Here is a 16200-nt window from a genome sequence, read left to right as displayed (position 1 = left end):
CCCCATCTGGAGCACAAGATATGGTTGCTCTAAGCTTGCAAAGGAGATCACGACCTAATAAATTTACAGGGGCATCAGGCATGAGTAAAAATGAATGTTCTACTGTTAAGGGCCCCATAGATACCATGCGAGGATTCAATTTTGCCACTCTCTGGCTCTTTCCTGAGACTCCCACTACATTCAAATATCCTACAGGTCTACACCCAGCATCTGGTTTGCTTACTAATACTGATTTAGAGGCTCCTGTGTCTAGCAGACAATCATAATAAGTCTCCCCCACTTTTAAGGTGACATGTGGTTCATTACTCTGGGGAGGTGAATGGACTGGCACAAGTGCATTCAAAAAATCCGGATCTGGGAATATATGGCTTTCATTATCTATGTTCCATTCCTCCCCAAGACACCATCATTCCTGTGTCCTCTTCTGAGGGGGGTCTTGGTTACCATTATTCTGGTACTGCCTTTCTGTATTCCTCCAAAAAGATCTATTTCTATTTTGATTTCGCCTGTAATTAGAATTAGAATTTCTTCTCCAAGTCCTACATTCTCTCAATTCATGCCCCTCCTTACGACAGTAACAACACACCTTAGTGTCCTTGCTCCGGTATCCACATGGCTGACTAGTAATCGCTGGTGCCAGAATGCTCTGTTTAGGGTGATCTGGATCTTCCTCACGTGAGTCAAAGACATAATTTGCAAGTTCCTTAATTCTATCTACTGAGAGATTTCTCCAGTCTGGACATTGTTTCAGAAAGTATCTGCGTATTTCTGGCAGTGAATTATAAACAAATGTGTTGAGAATGATACAGGAATCTCTTAAATCTACTGGATCCAATCTGGTGTACTGTCTAGCGGCCTCACAAAGTCTATCATAAAATCTGTTTGGTCTTTCATTAGCCTCCTGAGGTAGGCTTAAAAATTTCTGCCAGTTTTCTGGTTTTCTAGAGCAAGATTCCATTCCCTTCAGAAGTGTTTCTCTAGCATCTTTTAATCTTTGGAAATCCCTATCATCATTATAATTCCACTCTGGATCCTTTAGAGGCCATTCCACATCGGCCTTACCTTTCGCAACAAGGGCATTTCCTGCTGAGATAACATCTGTAATCTCAGTTGGGGACAGTAAAGTTTCCAAAAGGCAAGTAACATCAGCCCAACTGGGTTGATATGCATTAAATATAGTCCTTAACTGTGAAATTACAGTGTTAGGATTTTTCTCAAAACTAGGGATGATTGATTTCCATGCGCTCAAGTCACTTGGTCTAAAGGGGCTATATTTTCTGACTTGAATTGGCACTCCCTTCTTACTATGTTCTATAGCTTCCTGCAGAGGGAGTAGTTTCTGCTGATCTGATTCTGAACTTGGATCATCTCTAGTAGAAACAGCCATTTTGAGGTCTCTCTCCATATGTGAGAATTTCATTTCGAGGTCTCTCTCCATATGTGAGAATTTCCCCCATATCATAACAATGATAATAACAAAAACAATGATAATAACAAAAACAAAAAAAAACCAAAAAAAAATAAAATCCTTAGTCGTATGAACTATGGATGTGGTATTAAAAGGTATTTCAATTGCAGGCATAAAATTTCTACTTATATTAAACGTATTTTCCCAAAGATTCTCACGTATACTATTATACAAAAAACTTTTTGCTGCCTGAATGAGGAAAAAACCAATAATGTTATGAAGGACCATTGAGTAAACTATTCCTCTAAGTCGGGATGTTATGCTGTCCCAATACATTCCGATGAGAAAAATCAAAGGGATAGTAGAATATTCGAGCATCTTGCCCTTTAAACTGGGCTGGCTTTTCTGTTTAAAGCAAGACTCTTAGAGGCTTAAAGTCTTTAAGGGAGATTAGACAAAGGGAAAGTCCGTGGGGGGGGGGGTAATTTGGAAAATCCACCGAATTGGCCGGCTTATGGCCAAACTAGGGAGGGTGGGAGGGTCCTTAAGGTCCCTTCGGGGTCGCCAAAACTGTGAGATTTAAAATTGGATATTAGATCATAAATCTCCCCTACTTAACCTTTCCCTTAATTTATCTCCCAAACTAGTAAATGGAAGCAGGTTTTGGTTTTCTAGATAGACCTTTTTATTTATAGTTATGATAGTCACAAGGTGATGTTGGTTAGAAGGATAGGAAAGTAGAAACACAATACAAATCGTCTTAAGTCTAAGCTTAGTCTATATTCCTTATAACAACTCACCAAACCGACAAGGCCACCAACCGACAAGGCCACCAACCGACAAGGCCACCTTTGGAGAGAGAGAGTCCGTGCCGCGCCGTCAGGAGTCCCGCCCAGCAGGCAAAAAGGCCTCTCTCCTTTTCTCCACCCCGGAAGTCAAAAAAAAACCCGGCAGGCAGTCTGACATGCGCAGCAGGCGCACTGTACCTGGCAGGCAGTCTGACATGCGCAGCAGGCGGACTGTACCCGGCAGGCAGTCTGACATGCGCAGCAGGCGGACTGTTCATCTCCTCCCCAAAAGGGTGGTCCTTGAAAAACTGGCGTCTTTCAGTTATCCTAACCGACTGTTAAAAACTTTCATATTTTACCACAAAGGTGATTTCAGCACATTCTTTTGTGAGTTTTGCTGCTCTGGGCATTTTTCTGTGGCGTGTCATGAGTTCGAGAGCTCACTCTTGGTTTTCTCTTTTTTTTCTTTTTTTCTTTTTGAAGCAATGAGGGTTGAATGACTTGCCCAGGGTCACACAATAAGTGTCTTAGGCTGGATTTGAACTCAGGCCCTCCTTACTCTAGGATCAGTGCTCTTTCCACCATGCCACTTAGTCCCTCCCCCCCACACTCTTTTCTTTCTTTCTTTCTTTCTTTCTTTCTTTTTTTGTGGGGCAATGGGGGTTAAGTGACTTGCCCAGGGTCACACAGCTAGTAAGTGTCAAGTGTCTGAGGCTGGATTTGAACTCAGGTACTCCTGAATCCAAGGCTGGTGCTTTAGCCACTGTGCCACCTAGCTTCCCCCCTCAGTTTTTAAAAAAATTATTATCTTTTGTTTTTTTTATTTCACTAATGTTTCTTCTTGTATTTCCCCCTCCTCCAACTATTCTGTATAACAAATAACATTTTTTAAAGAAAAAAAGGAGGAAGAAGAGAGAGAATCAGTACCTGAGAACTTTGCTTTTGGAGGGAGAGGAGCAGTGAGGTCTGATTGTTCTCCCTCCCTCCCTACTCCAGTATGTGTCTCAGATCTGTCACAAGTAACAAGAACTGAGTCTTCTGGTTACTGGTAGTCATTAGAGAAATGTGGCAATTATCCAACTAAGGGGACAAAGGCAGTTCAAAATTAAAATATTCCCTCCAGGCCATAGTGGCCTCTTCTGAGTGGAGTCTCTTAAAATGCTCTTTCAGAGCATGAAAAAGGTCAGATAGAAGATGAAGGAAAGTGAGTGAGGTTTGATATTTAAAAGGATGAGGAAGACTAATTTGGGAATGGGTGAACACTTTGTTGTTTTTCAGTTTATTTCCATCCTTGTTTTGCTTAATTTATTTCTGGTTACTTTACTGTTTTAAACCTTTCCTACAAAACACAATAACAACTAATAGAAATTTTTATCAAGTTACTTTATCTTCTTTAAAGGGAGCTAAAAATAGTGTATATAAAAAAGTGTGAAGAATATATAATTACTTAAGCTTAGTGGTTTAAGTTACTGCCTTGCTAATTTTGCTGTTATTAACCAAAAAAAAACCTTGTTTTTAATATGTTTAATCTCAATACTGACTGGCTATGGTTAAATAAAGAATTTTTATGTTTTCTAAAGAATTTTTTGAAAAAAATTTGAAATTTGTAAAAGATAATTTTGATTATATAAAATTAAAAAGTTTTTTGCAGAAACAAAACTAGTATAACCAAGATTATAAGGGAAGCAGAAAACTGGGAAAGGAATTTTTGTAATGATTATCTCTCATAATGGTCTCATTTCTCAAATATATAGAGAACTGAGTCCAATTTATAAAAATACAAATCATTTCCCAATTGATAAATTGTCAAATGATGTGATCAGGCAATTTTCAGACAAAGAAATAAAAGCTATCTATAATCATATGAAAAAAATGCTCTAGATCACTGTTGATCAGAGAAATACAGATTAAAACAACTTTGAGGTACCACCTCACACCTATCAGAGTGGCAAATATGACAAAAAAGGAAAATATTGGATGTTGGAGGGGATGTGGGAAAACTGGGATGCTAACCCAGTTGAAAAGATCCAACCATTCTAGAGAGCAATTTGGAACTGTGTGTAAAGGGCTATAGAAATGTGCATACCCTTTGATCCAGCAATATCACTGCTAGGCTTATATCCCAAAGACATCACAAAAAAGAGAAAAAGACCTATTTGTATAAAAATATTTATAGCAGCTTTTTTTTTTCCTGGTAGCTAGGAATAGGAAATCAGGGGAATGCCCATCAGTTGGGGAAATGGCTAAACAAGCTGTGGTATATATGATGGTGATGGAGTATTATTGTGCTATAAGAGATGACAAACCGGACGATTTCAGAAATTGTGGTTAATGAATGTAATGGAAAATTACTGAGCTATAAGAAAAGACAACTATGTTGAATACATGGAAACACTCATAAGTAAACAGAATCAAGAAAACAATATACACAATCACCACAACCATGTAAATGGGGGGGAAAAACAACCAAGAACAAAACAACTGAAAGGGAATATTACAAAATTACAAAGTACATATGGAGATCTATAGGTATGGAACATGTTCTATAATTCCAAACTTTTTTCTTTTTTTCTTTTTTTTCTAATAATAAACATTTTTATTTAAAGTTTTGAGTTCCACATTCTGTCTTTCCTTCCCTCCTTCCCTCCCTCCCCTCTCCCCTACCTGAGGCAGTAAGCAATCAGATATTAGTCATTTTATACAAGAAAACTTGAATAAAAGAAAAAAATGAAAGAAAGTGAAAAATAGCAGGATTCAGTCTGTGTTCAATCAATATCAGTTCTTTCTTTGGAGGTGGATAGTATACTTTATCATTAGTCCTTTGGGATTGTCTTGGATCATTGTATTGCTGAGAAAAGTTGTCATTCACAGTTCTTCATCAAACAATATTGTTGTCACTGTGCACAATATTCTCCTGGTTCTGCTCACATGGTTTCCCCCCCTCATTTTCATGGTTGTGGTCATTGTGTACATTGTTTTCTTGATTCTGTCTACTTTACTCTGTATAAGTTCACATGAGTATTTCCTTGTATTCAACATATTTGTCTTTTTTTATAGCTCAGTAATTTTCCATTACATTCATTAACCAAAATTTGTTTTAGCCATTACACAACTGATGGACACCTACTTTATTTCCATTTCTTTACTCCTAACTAGAAAAAGTGCTGCAATGGCTGCTATCTATCTCTGTCTGTCTGTCTGTCTGTCTGTCTGTCTATCTATCTATCTATCTGCTATCAATATTTAATTGTATGTGAGGTCTTCTTATCATTGTCCTCCTTAGGGTATATGCTTAGCAGTGGTATCTGCCTCAGCTACTTGGAAAGGTAGAGTGACAGAACTACAGCTCATCCTTTTGGCTTGAGTTCCTTGTCCCATGTACTTAGCTATGGGCCCTACCACTGGTCTTTACCCACAAATCTTGCTCTAGGGTCAGTAACACAGCTGTGGGCTCATCTCTGCTTTTGGGCCTTGTTCTGGTACACAGACACAGGCCCCAGACCAATTTGGAAGGTTTTGTTGGGCCTTCTTATCTGTTGCCCCTCCCCAGTGCTAGCAGGCTTGTGCTTGTCTTCCAGGGCTGACCTTGGATGGGATTTTCCTTAGATTTTCCCATCATCATTTGTCTTGGTGCTTCTTCTCAATATTTATAGAGTTGTTATGGAGAGAGCTTTGCTGTCATGCTTCCTCTTACTTAGGTATGTTTGCCAGTCACCTCCCTTTTGGATCTTAAATTGTATGCCAGTTCTGATGATCCTTGAGAATGCTGCTCTGCTTTCAGAGGCAAGAAGTTAGGTTTTGTTGTTGTTGTTGTTGTTTGTTTTTGGTTTTTTTTGGTGGGGCAATGGGGGTTAAGTGACTTGCCCAGGGTCACACAGCTAGTAAGTGTCAAGTGTCTGAGGCCGGGTTTGAACTCAGGTCCTCCTGAATCCAGGGCCAGTGCTTTATCCACTGTGTCACCTAGCTGCCCCAGTCAAGTTAATTTTGAATGAGGAATTTTGAACTTTATTAATAACAGAAAGCTCCTGCCCCAATATAGTTACTTTACCCCTTTTTGCTTCCTTTTTGAAGACCTGTTGTTTTGGGGAGTAAATGCTACCTGGCTGAGGAGGTAATTATTCTTCCTTTCCAGAAAGCTGCAAGGTAACCTTCTGGCCATAATACATGGATGATTCAAATATGGTTAAAGCTAGCCAATCACATAGATCCTTGGCATATGCAGCTACATGTCATCCTATCTCTTTTTTTTTTTTTTTTTTTTTGGTGAGGCAATTGGGATCAAGTGACTTGCCCAGGGTCACACAGCTAGTAAGTGTTAAGTGTCTGAGGCCGGATCTGAACTCAGGTTCTCCCGACTCCAGGGCCGGTGCTCTATCCACTGCGCCACCTAGCTGCCCCCATCCTATCTCTTTCTTAAACCTGTTTCTTCTTCAGTACTTTATGGACATTTTTAGTAGAAGCAATCAATATCCTAACTCTTTTTCTAACTCTTTATCTTTACAGGAAGTACCGTTTTCTAAATGTTTGATGTAACTACCAGTATATAATTAAGGGTGTGTCAGTTGCATTTGGTAAGGCTTATGTGGAAGCCACATAATCAGGTCCTTTGCTGATAGGAAAATGAAGTCAGTCAGAGAAATTCCAGAAAAATTCTATTGTGTATAATAAAGAAATTTTAAAAAGAGAGAATAAGGAATCTAATTCACAATTGGTGCCAAAAGTGTAGGATAATAAAACTTCTGTCATTTATAAAAGTTATTTAAATGTCTGCTCAGGTTTGCTCAAGTTGGACCAAAACCCTGGCAGATGTTTAACATAAAAACTACACCATTGATTTCACTGATACAGGGAACTTTTGGGTGAGAAATTCCTTTTACCAGTACAGGTTACCACCTTTTCTGATTGCTTTTGTCTAGGGTCCCACACTGAGTATATGTTGGAGGAGGGACTAGAACCCAGGTCTGACAGACTTTGAGGAAGGTCCTATTGACTGCTTGATAGTTCCTCTCCAGTAAATGTTTATAGGCTCAAAAAAATGCAAGGTTATTTATAATTAAACCTGTAACTATTTCTAGTGATATTCATTTCTTTTAAGAGACTTTCTGGAGCCTGACATAGGGTTATATTTATTTGCAACCAAAAATGTTGAGACAGGGAATGTCAACCTTCTTTGTGACACTCATTTGCTTTTTCCTGTCTTTTTTTTTTTCTTGTAAGATATGCACTCTTAGTGGGAGAGGGAGATATATTAAAAAATAAAGGTGAGAATATAATATTGCATGGTAGAGTACCTTATGCTGAATACAGAAGGATGCCCACTGGCCCAGTAGCCAAGCACAAATACACCAAACCTGAACCTGTTTCATAGTCTCTTCTATAAACAAAGTGCTGTTTTAGTTATGCATCCTATTGAGCAGTTAAGAACATCAAGATTTCTGTATTTATAGCTGTTCTTTTTGTGGTGGCAAGGAATTTGAATTTTTTTTGGGGGGGGGGAGGCAATGAGGGTTAAGTGATTTGCCCAGGGTTACACAGCTAGTAAGTGTCAAGTGTCTGAGGCCGGGTTTGAACTCAGGTCCTCCTGAATCCAGGGCCAGTGCTTTATTCACTGCGCCACCTAATTGGCCGTCAAGATTTCTTATCTAGAGTCCATGGACTCTCAAGGGTTCTGCACATAGATTGCAGAAGATCTAATTGGATGGAAAAGGAAACTGCATCTTTATTTTCACTAACCTCTAAATGAAATTTAACATTTCCTCCCATTATGAATTTAGGCAACCAACTATTATTCTGGGAAAATGTCCTTGGCTTCATCAGATTGTTAGAGGGATCTTTGACATTAAAAAAAAGTCTTAGGAACTCTGTTTTAAATAAAGATGTATTATCCTAACACAAAGATTGTACTAATGGCCGTTAGATGATTTTTCAATGTTGAAATAGATCACTTTTTCAGTAAATATTAAGTTCCTATTGATTATAGTAAACCCTTTATATTTTCTCATCTGCACTTCTTTCTATGACCAATGGCTTATTTTCAAATAGCTGGATGGAATTAGGAGTGCTGTCCTTGGTCATGGAATAGAGTAGAACACATTTGCCTATCAAGTACAACCCTTCCAGTTGTTGACTTGACATAAGTAATTTTCTTTCTTGCCTATTATTGTAACAAAATATAGAAGACCTTTTGTGATATGACATCACCTTTTTTTTTTTTTGAGGTGAGGCAATTGGGGTTAAGTGACTTGCCCAGGGTCACACAGCTAGTAAGTGTTAAGTGTCTTATGCTGGATTTGAACTCAGGTCCTCCTGAATCCAGGGCTGGTGCTCTATCCACTGAGCCACCTACCTGCCTGATATCACCTTTTTTTGCAGCAAGGCTCTTGCATTTGATGAATTGTGAACTATTCCCTAGGATACCATCAAGTGATCTGGTGGTATAATGAAATTAATAAAAAATCTAGGTTTTGCAGAGAGGAAATGAACATTTTCCAGTGAATAGATATACATATAAGTGTCCTCCTGGAGGATTAATAGTGTATTTGCATGATAGCCTTTCTAATTTCTCTGGGGGAAACACTTTCTTTTTACTCTCCCTAGTGCTAGTCCGGTCTTAGAATAAGTGACCTATTAATGCCTTATAGTTTTGTAATGTGGTGGTGGTATGGGCCACCTGGCTTGCTTCTCAGTAAATGCACATTCAGGAGGGTGAAGAGGAAGGGAATAAGTATTCATATAGCATCTATTATGTGCCAGACACAGTGCTAAGTGATTTTTACAAATATTACTTAATTTGATCCTTAGAACAACCTTATGAGGTGCTGTTATTATCCCCATTTTACAATTGAGGAAACTGAGACAAACAGAGGTCAAGTAAGTTTTTCAGAGGTACACAGTTAGTAAGCATTGGAGGCCTGATTTGAACTTAGGTCTTCCTGTCTTCAGACTCTATATACTATGCTACCAACTGTCTCAGTAGTCCTATGAGAAGTAACTATTGGTTGCTGGATGTCTGTTCTAGGGAGGAGGGGGTATGTGAAAATGCCATCTGCATGTACTTGAGAATTCTGCTCTACCTCTGTTCTATATCTTTTTTGCTGCTGAAACTCCTAGCATTTTGTAGGAACAGGGTGGTTCTTCAAATCATAAGGGTACAGAAACTGAAAAAAAGTCTTTAAATTAAAGTGTTGATTAAAATCAGGAAAATGCCTTGATGATGAAAGGAAAAAATGTTAAAAGAACTATCAAATTTCCAACTCTAGAGATCTTAAAGAAAAAAATGGATAGCCATATTATGAATAATTAGGCTTTCACCTCCTTTCTCCTTTATTATAGTGGCCTCCTGATTGTTCCCCATGTTGCCAAAATAATGTCTCCCCTATTCAGTTTGTCCTGATGTTCTGCTAAATAAATGTTCAAGGATTTCCAATTCTTAAAATAACCTTTACTTGATTCTTTCCTACCTACAAGGTGTAATGGTTTTTATTTCTTCTTCCTTTCAGAATCAAAACCCTAGAAAACACTGTCTATAGTCTTTGCCTCTATTCTGTTTAATACTCCCTCCCTTTTATGGGGGGAGGATTAACTCTTGAGTTCCATCTTCCTTACTAGATTGAAATTGTTTTCTCCAAGGTCACCTGTTTTCTTTTTCTTTCTTTCTTTTTTTTTTTTAGTGAGGCAATTGGGGTTAAGTGACTTGCCCAGAGTCACACAGCTAGTAAATGTCAAGTGTCTGAGGCCGGATTTGAACTCGGGTACTCTTGACTCCAGGACCGGTGCTCTATCCACTGCACCACCCAGCTGCCCCCCATTTTTTTTAATATTAGGGGAAACTGAAGCAAACAGGAACTAAGTGGTTTTCCAGAGCCACACAATAAGTAAATATCTGAGGCTGGATTTGAACTTAGGTCTGTCTTCCTGACTCCAGGCCTAGCCCTCTGCCCATTGTACCACAGCTGCCTTAGATTACAAATCAGGGAATTTATTACTCATAGGCATGCAAGTGTATGGCTCCCTAGTTCATCAGTTCCAAGAGCCATACAGGTAGTGACAGGGGCCTATTTTGGGATGTATACTCCTGTTTAAAGCACATGTCTCTGAATGTCTGCTTTTGTACCTGATTGTTGCTGAGCAGATTCACAAGGACTGAATAAGAGGGAGACTGAAGGGGCAGTAAAATAGTAAGTGACCTGGATGACAACCCATTTCCTTCCCTTCCCTATACTCTCCCTGTCTCCCTTATTAATCACAAGGGCATTGTGATAGGGGAATTTTGGTAACTTTACATACATCGATTAGGTGAAGTTTGCTAAACTGATTATCAGTAGAATCATACATTCTTTGCCTAAATATTAAGCTGACTAAATTGAGAATATAGGAACTTCCTGGTTCAAGGTCTGGTTAATCAGTAGTCAGAGTCATTTTTTTATGCTAGGGCCTAGCTAGCCTAACAATACGCCAGTCTTCATACAATTGCTATAGCCTGCCTCAGATCTCTCCCTACTCCAGTCCATTCTTTCCTCAGCTATTAAAATGATCTTTCTCAGGTGCTTAATAAATGCTTAATATTTGATTGATTTCATAACACCTCATTTCTTACAGATAAAATTAAAACTATTCAACTTGGCTGTCTATGTCTACAATATAGTGCCAACTTGGCTTTCCATTATTATTATTAATTATTATTAATATATACATGTCCAATCCTCTTATTCAGATGTATACTAATCAGTGTTACTTTAATATTGCCCCTTGCATATTGCATATTTAATATGCCTTCTGCATCATTGGCTTTAGACCTGAAAGGGTCCTTAGAAATTCATCTACTCCAGGCTTCTTATTTTATACTTGAGGAAACTGAGATTCAGAGAGGTAAAGGATATTGCTTTGGGTACTGGGATTGAAACCCTGGTTCCCACTCCATCATACACCCTGCCTTTGCTTTTCTTGGCCCTCTCTTTATCAAAGTCCTGTTATCTTTTAAGGCCTAGTTCAAATGACATCTCTTCTATGAAGCCTTCCTTGATCACTCCAACTAGATAACTTAATATCCAGAGATTTAGAACTGGAACATAACTTAGAGATCATCTAGTACATTCTACTAATTGGGAAACTGAGTCTCAAGGAAGTTAGATGACTGGCTGAAAATTAGACTGATACTAAATAGTAGAATTGTAATTTCAGTGGAGATCCTTAGATTCTATTATACCATAATGTCTCCCTATTAATTGCTAATAGTCCGTGGCTTTCTTTATTATCTGTTTCCATGGCTTTTCTCTTTCTTTCCCTGGGAGGTGAGGAGGATGATATATTTTGATTATGTTGAAACTTCCTCCTGGAAGTGGGGAACATTTTAGTGGACTCCTTCTAATTTACTGTATAGTGATTCAGGTCCTTGTACCTACTTCTTTTGGTCCCAATATGCCTTTTTCTTCCGGTCCCAAGTGCCTTTTATTTTTATATACAAACCTCTGTGTGAAGAACATAATTCAACAGATGTAAATGAATTGTACACTGGAGTGTTCAGATATTAGTTGCCAGGTGTTTAGCCTGATAACAAATCCATTTAAATAGGTTTGATGACTTTTTTTTTTTTTTGGTGGGTTACCAGCCTGAGATAAGAGTTTATGTGGGGAGGCAGCTAGGTGGCACAGTGGGTGGAGCACTGGCCCTGGATTCAGGAGGACCTGAGTTCAAATCTGGCCTCAGACACTTAACACTTACTGGCTGTGTGACCCTGGGCAAGTCACTTAACCCCCATTGCCCCACAAAAAAAAAAAAAGAGTTTATGTGGGGAGATGTGGCCTATATTTCCACTCCAGGCTGCATTCTTTACTTTCTGGACTTTCTCTGTCATGGCATAGAAGCCTCTTCAGCCAGGAGGTTTACCTCACCCATGGACTTCTTACTCTAAAACTACCCTTTGGGGCGGCCAGGTGGTGCAGTGGATAGAGCACTGGCCCTGGATTCAGGAGGACCTGGGTTCAAATTCAGCCTCAGATACTTGACACTAGCTGTGTGACCCTGGGCAAGTCACTTCATAGCTCCCTCTTACCCCCCCCCCCAAAAAAAGACAAAGATAAAAGTACCATCTGCCTCTAGAAATGCCCTCTTCCTCTGACTGGCTGGTTCTTCACAGATCCTCTATTTTAATGAGGACTGTTAGGACATCCAAGTTTTCGTTACTCTCTAGGTTTCTCTCCTTACTCTTCCAAGTATCTCTACATGACAAGAATGGTCATTCCTTCCCCTGCCCTCCCCCTCTAGCATTCTGGGTTCTTTTAGTGTTGTATTCCTCTATTAAAATGTAAACTCCTTGAGGACTCCTTTCCTATTATATTTGTATTCCCACAACTTAGCAGAGTGCCTAGTATATAGCAAGGGCTTAGTAAATGTTTGTTGACAACTCTTAAAAGTTAAAAATGGATGTTTGTAGGGGGAAATAGTCTGTACTTTAAACCTCTGCCACTCTGAGTATTGTGATACAGTACTTCTCATTGCTTCACTGCATATATTTTTACACTGAAATCCCTTTATATTGTAACATTGTGTTCTTCACCTGATGCTGTGTTAAAGGGGAGAGAATGAGAGATAAGGTTATTGCGGGATTTAGGAAGAAAGGAAGGATAGTAAAATCAAGGGTAGAATCTTTGGAAGCTACTTTGGATGATCATAGTTAGAGATGCATCTCCCTTTTTGTTCTTCGAGCAATAGTAGTGGGAGGTTAATACCACACTGGGGAATTCTAACAGGAAATTTTCTACGGGATATTTTTTGGTCAGAGTTGCCCTTTAGTGGTGTATTCTATTTCATCACACACCTTATATGTCGTGACCGTTCTATGTGGGGCTAATTCCAAAGGTTGAAAAGGTGATCAAACAGGCTCTCTCCTACCTCTCCCCTAACATTTAGCAGCAATCTAAATCTCTAAATGAAAAGTTATGTGGCAAACATGATTGTCTCAGCGTTAAAATGTAGAGGCAAAAATATATATGCATAAATATACATATAATATGCATATACATGCCAGTGTAGTTTCATTGATGTCGATATGTTGCAGGAGATGAATTGTAATTGTTTAGATCTTGGATGAATGGGGAGTAAGGGGTACAAATGCTGTCAATGCCCCTTTGGTGAGTACTTTCAGATGAAGATGATGTTTTTCTTGGCTTGAAGAGTTTCTGTTCTTTGTCAAAAGTTCAATCTGTATTCATATTCCACAGTTGTTTTTTTCTGGATGTGGAGAACATTTTCCATCATCAATCCTTTGGAATTGTCTTGGATCATTGTATTGCTGAGAAGAGCTAAGTCTATCATAGTTGATCATTGCACAATATTGCCGTTGTTGTGTACAATGTTCTCCTGGTTCTGCTCACTTCACTCAGCAGCAGTGCACTTAAGTCTTAACATGTTTTTCTAAAGTTGCTATTCTTATCTTAGAATTGGGAGGAGTGGTAAAAGCAAAACCTTTTGTGTAGGTGTTATCAATAAGCAAGGGAAAAACATACTATACCATTGACAGATTTATGAGGATATAAGCAGCTTTTTTCTTTTTAAAGTTTTGATTTCCAAATTCTGTCCCTTTTCTCCTTCCTCCCTTCCCCCTCCCTGAGGTAGCAAGCAATTGGATATAGGTTATACATGTGCAATTATGTAGAACATGTTATTTTGTATAAGAAAACTTGAATAAAACAGAAAATGAAAGAAAATGAAAAAATAACATGCTTTAGTCTGTTTTTTTTGGAGATGGATAATATGCTTTATCATTAGTCCTTCGGGATTGTCTTGGATCATTATATTGATAAGAATACTTAAGCCATTCCTAGTTCTTCATTGAACAATACTGCTGTCACAGTGCATAATGTTCTCCTGGTCCTAAGCAGCTATTTTTCATTTCTTTTCTTGGTAGTATTTTTATTTTCCAATTATGTGTAAAGAATTGTTTTCAGCATTCATTTTTGTAACATTTTGTATTCTAAATTTTTCTCCCTTCTCTCTCCTCCTTCCCAAAGATGGCAAGCAATCAGATATAGGTTATATATACACAATTATCTTATGCATATTTCCCAACTAGTCACATTGTAAAAGAAGAATCAGAACAAAAGGGGGAAACCACAAAAAAGAAAAAAATAACAACAACAAATAAAGTGAAAATAGTATACTTTGATCTGCATTCAGACTCCATAGTTCTTTTTCTGGATGTGGAGAACATTTTCCATCATAAGTCTTTTGAATTGCCCTGTATCATTGTACTGCTGCGAAGAGCTAAGTCTTTCACAATTGATCATTATATAGTGTTAAGCAGCTATCTTTCTTTTCTTTTCTTTTCTTTTTTTTTTAATAGAGAGGATGCCTTTATTAGCAAAGCTGCTGGCCAGGCCTGGGGCACATGCCCTGCCACTCGCCACCACTGGGGAGGGGGCTCAGAACTTCTGGAACTGCTTCTTGGTTCCGGCGGCCTTGGTGACCTTCAGCACGTTGAACCTCTCGGTTTTGCTGAGGGGCCTGCACTCACCCACAATCACAGTGTCTTCAATCTGGACATCCCAGAAGCAGGGTGAAAGGTGCACAGACATGTTCTTGTGACTTTTCTTGAATCCGTTGTATTTGTGGATGTAATCCAGGTAGTCCCAGTGGATGATGATGGTCCTCTGCATCTTCATCTTGGTCACCACACCAGACAAGTTCCTGCCTCTGATGGAGACATTGCCAGTGAAGGGACATTTCTTGTCAGTGTAAGTGCCCTCGATGGCCTCCTTGGGGGTGTTGAAGCCCAGCCCTATGTTCTTGTAGTATCTGGGAAGCTTCTCTTTGGTGGTGTCCCCTAGCAGCACCCACTTCTTGTTCTGGAAGATGGTCGGCTGCTTCTGGTAGGCACGCTCTGTCTAAATGTCCCCCATGCCGCTGCTTTGCTTGTCTCTCACTCCTCTTCTCTAGGACGAATGGACGGAAAGAGCTAAGCAGCTATTTTTCTTTTTTTCTTTTTTTTTTTTGGTGAGGCAATTGGGGTTAAGTGACTTGCCCAGGGTCACATAGCTAGTAAGTGTTAAGTGTCTGAGGCTGGATTTGGACTCAGGTCCTCCTGAATCCAGGGTCGGTGCTCTATCCACTGCACCACCTAGCTGCCCCCTAGTTATTTTTCAAAGAAAACTATTAATACTTCCCATGTAAGCAAAAAAGGATTATAATAAACCATACTTAAATTCAGATGTTTCTTGTGCTTTGGAAAACAGAGTCTCTCAAAACTTTGGGTTGCTCTTGCAATTTCAGTATGCAGTAAGTAGCAATATTATAACAATAACAGCAGTAGCTAATGAAAAAAGACCATTCAAGCCACGAGGAAAGGAGAACATTGGGCTTTCTACTTTTCAAATTTTTTTTTTTTACTTAGTGTGTCAGCTCTCAAGATTTTTAGGCAGAAAGCTAATTAACTATAAACTGGTAAATTTTCTACTAGTTCTTTCCCCACATTTGAAAATGCCAGAATGCTAGATATAGAGGTATTTAATAAACATTTGCTGGATACATTCATATATTAACAGTCTACATCCTTCTGCAGTCTTAGACAACTTGGATTACTTGCCACCTGGATTATCAAGTTTTACCATTTTCCTTGTTCTACTGTACCCTAAAGACCTTTCATTTGCCTTGTAGCTGAACCCTTATATGTTTTGTCTTCTCTTATTAGAATGTTAGTTCCTTGAGATATGGACTTGTTTCACTTCATGTTTATGTATAATACTCCTTCTTTTTTTTTTTTAATTGATAAAGTATTTTATTTTTTTTCCGTTACATGTAAAGATAGTTCTCAACCTTTGTTTATACAAGCTTTACAATTTCAGATTTTTCTCCCTCCTCCCCTCCCTCCCCTCCCTCCCCTAGACAGCAGGTAATCTGATATAGGTTTTATTTATATATATATATATATATATACACACACACATAATAACATTAATCCTATTTCTGCATTAGTCATGTTATAAGAGAAAAAAAATCAGAGCGATGATG

General features: G+C 38.7%; 1 protein-coding gene and 1 pseudogene across 4 annotated transcripts in view; one reads left to right on the top strand and one right to left on the bottom strand.

The window, feature by feature from the left end:
• MTA3 (metastasis associated 1 family member 3) overlaps positions 1 to 16200 on the top strand; it is a 223845-nt gene that overhangs the window by 77548 nt on the left and 130097 nt on the right. The window lies entirely within an intron of this gene.
• On the bottom strand, positions 14616 to 15092 carry LOC122743091 (annotated as a pseudogene).

Source organism: Dromiciops gliroides, chromosome 2 (assembly GCF_019393635.1).
Source record: "Dromiciops gliroides isolate mDroGli1 chromosome 2, mDroGli1.pri, whole genome shotgun sequence".
Lineage (NCBI taxonomy): Eukaryota > Metazoa > Chordata > Mammalia > Microbiotheria > Microbiotheriidae > Dromiciops > Dromiciops gliroides.
The sequence above is the reverse complement of the archived record's forward strand: the minus strand, read 5'-3'. Positions and strand labels throughout refer to the sequence as shown.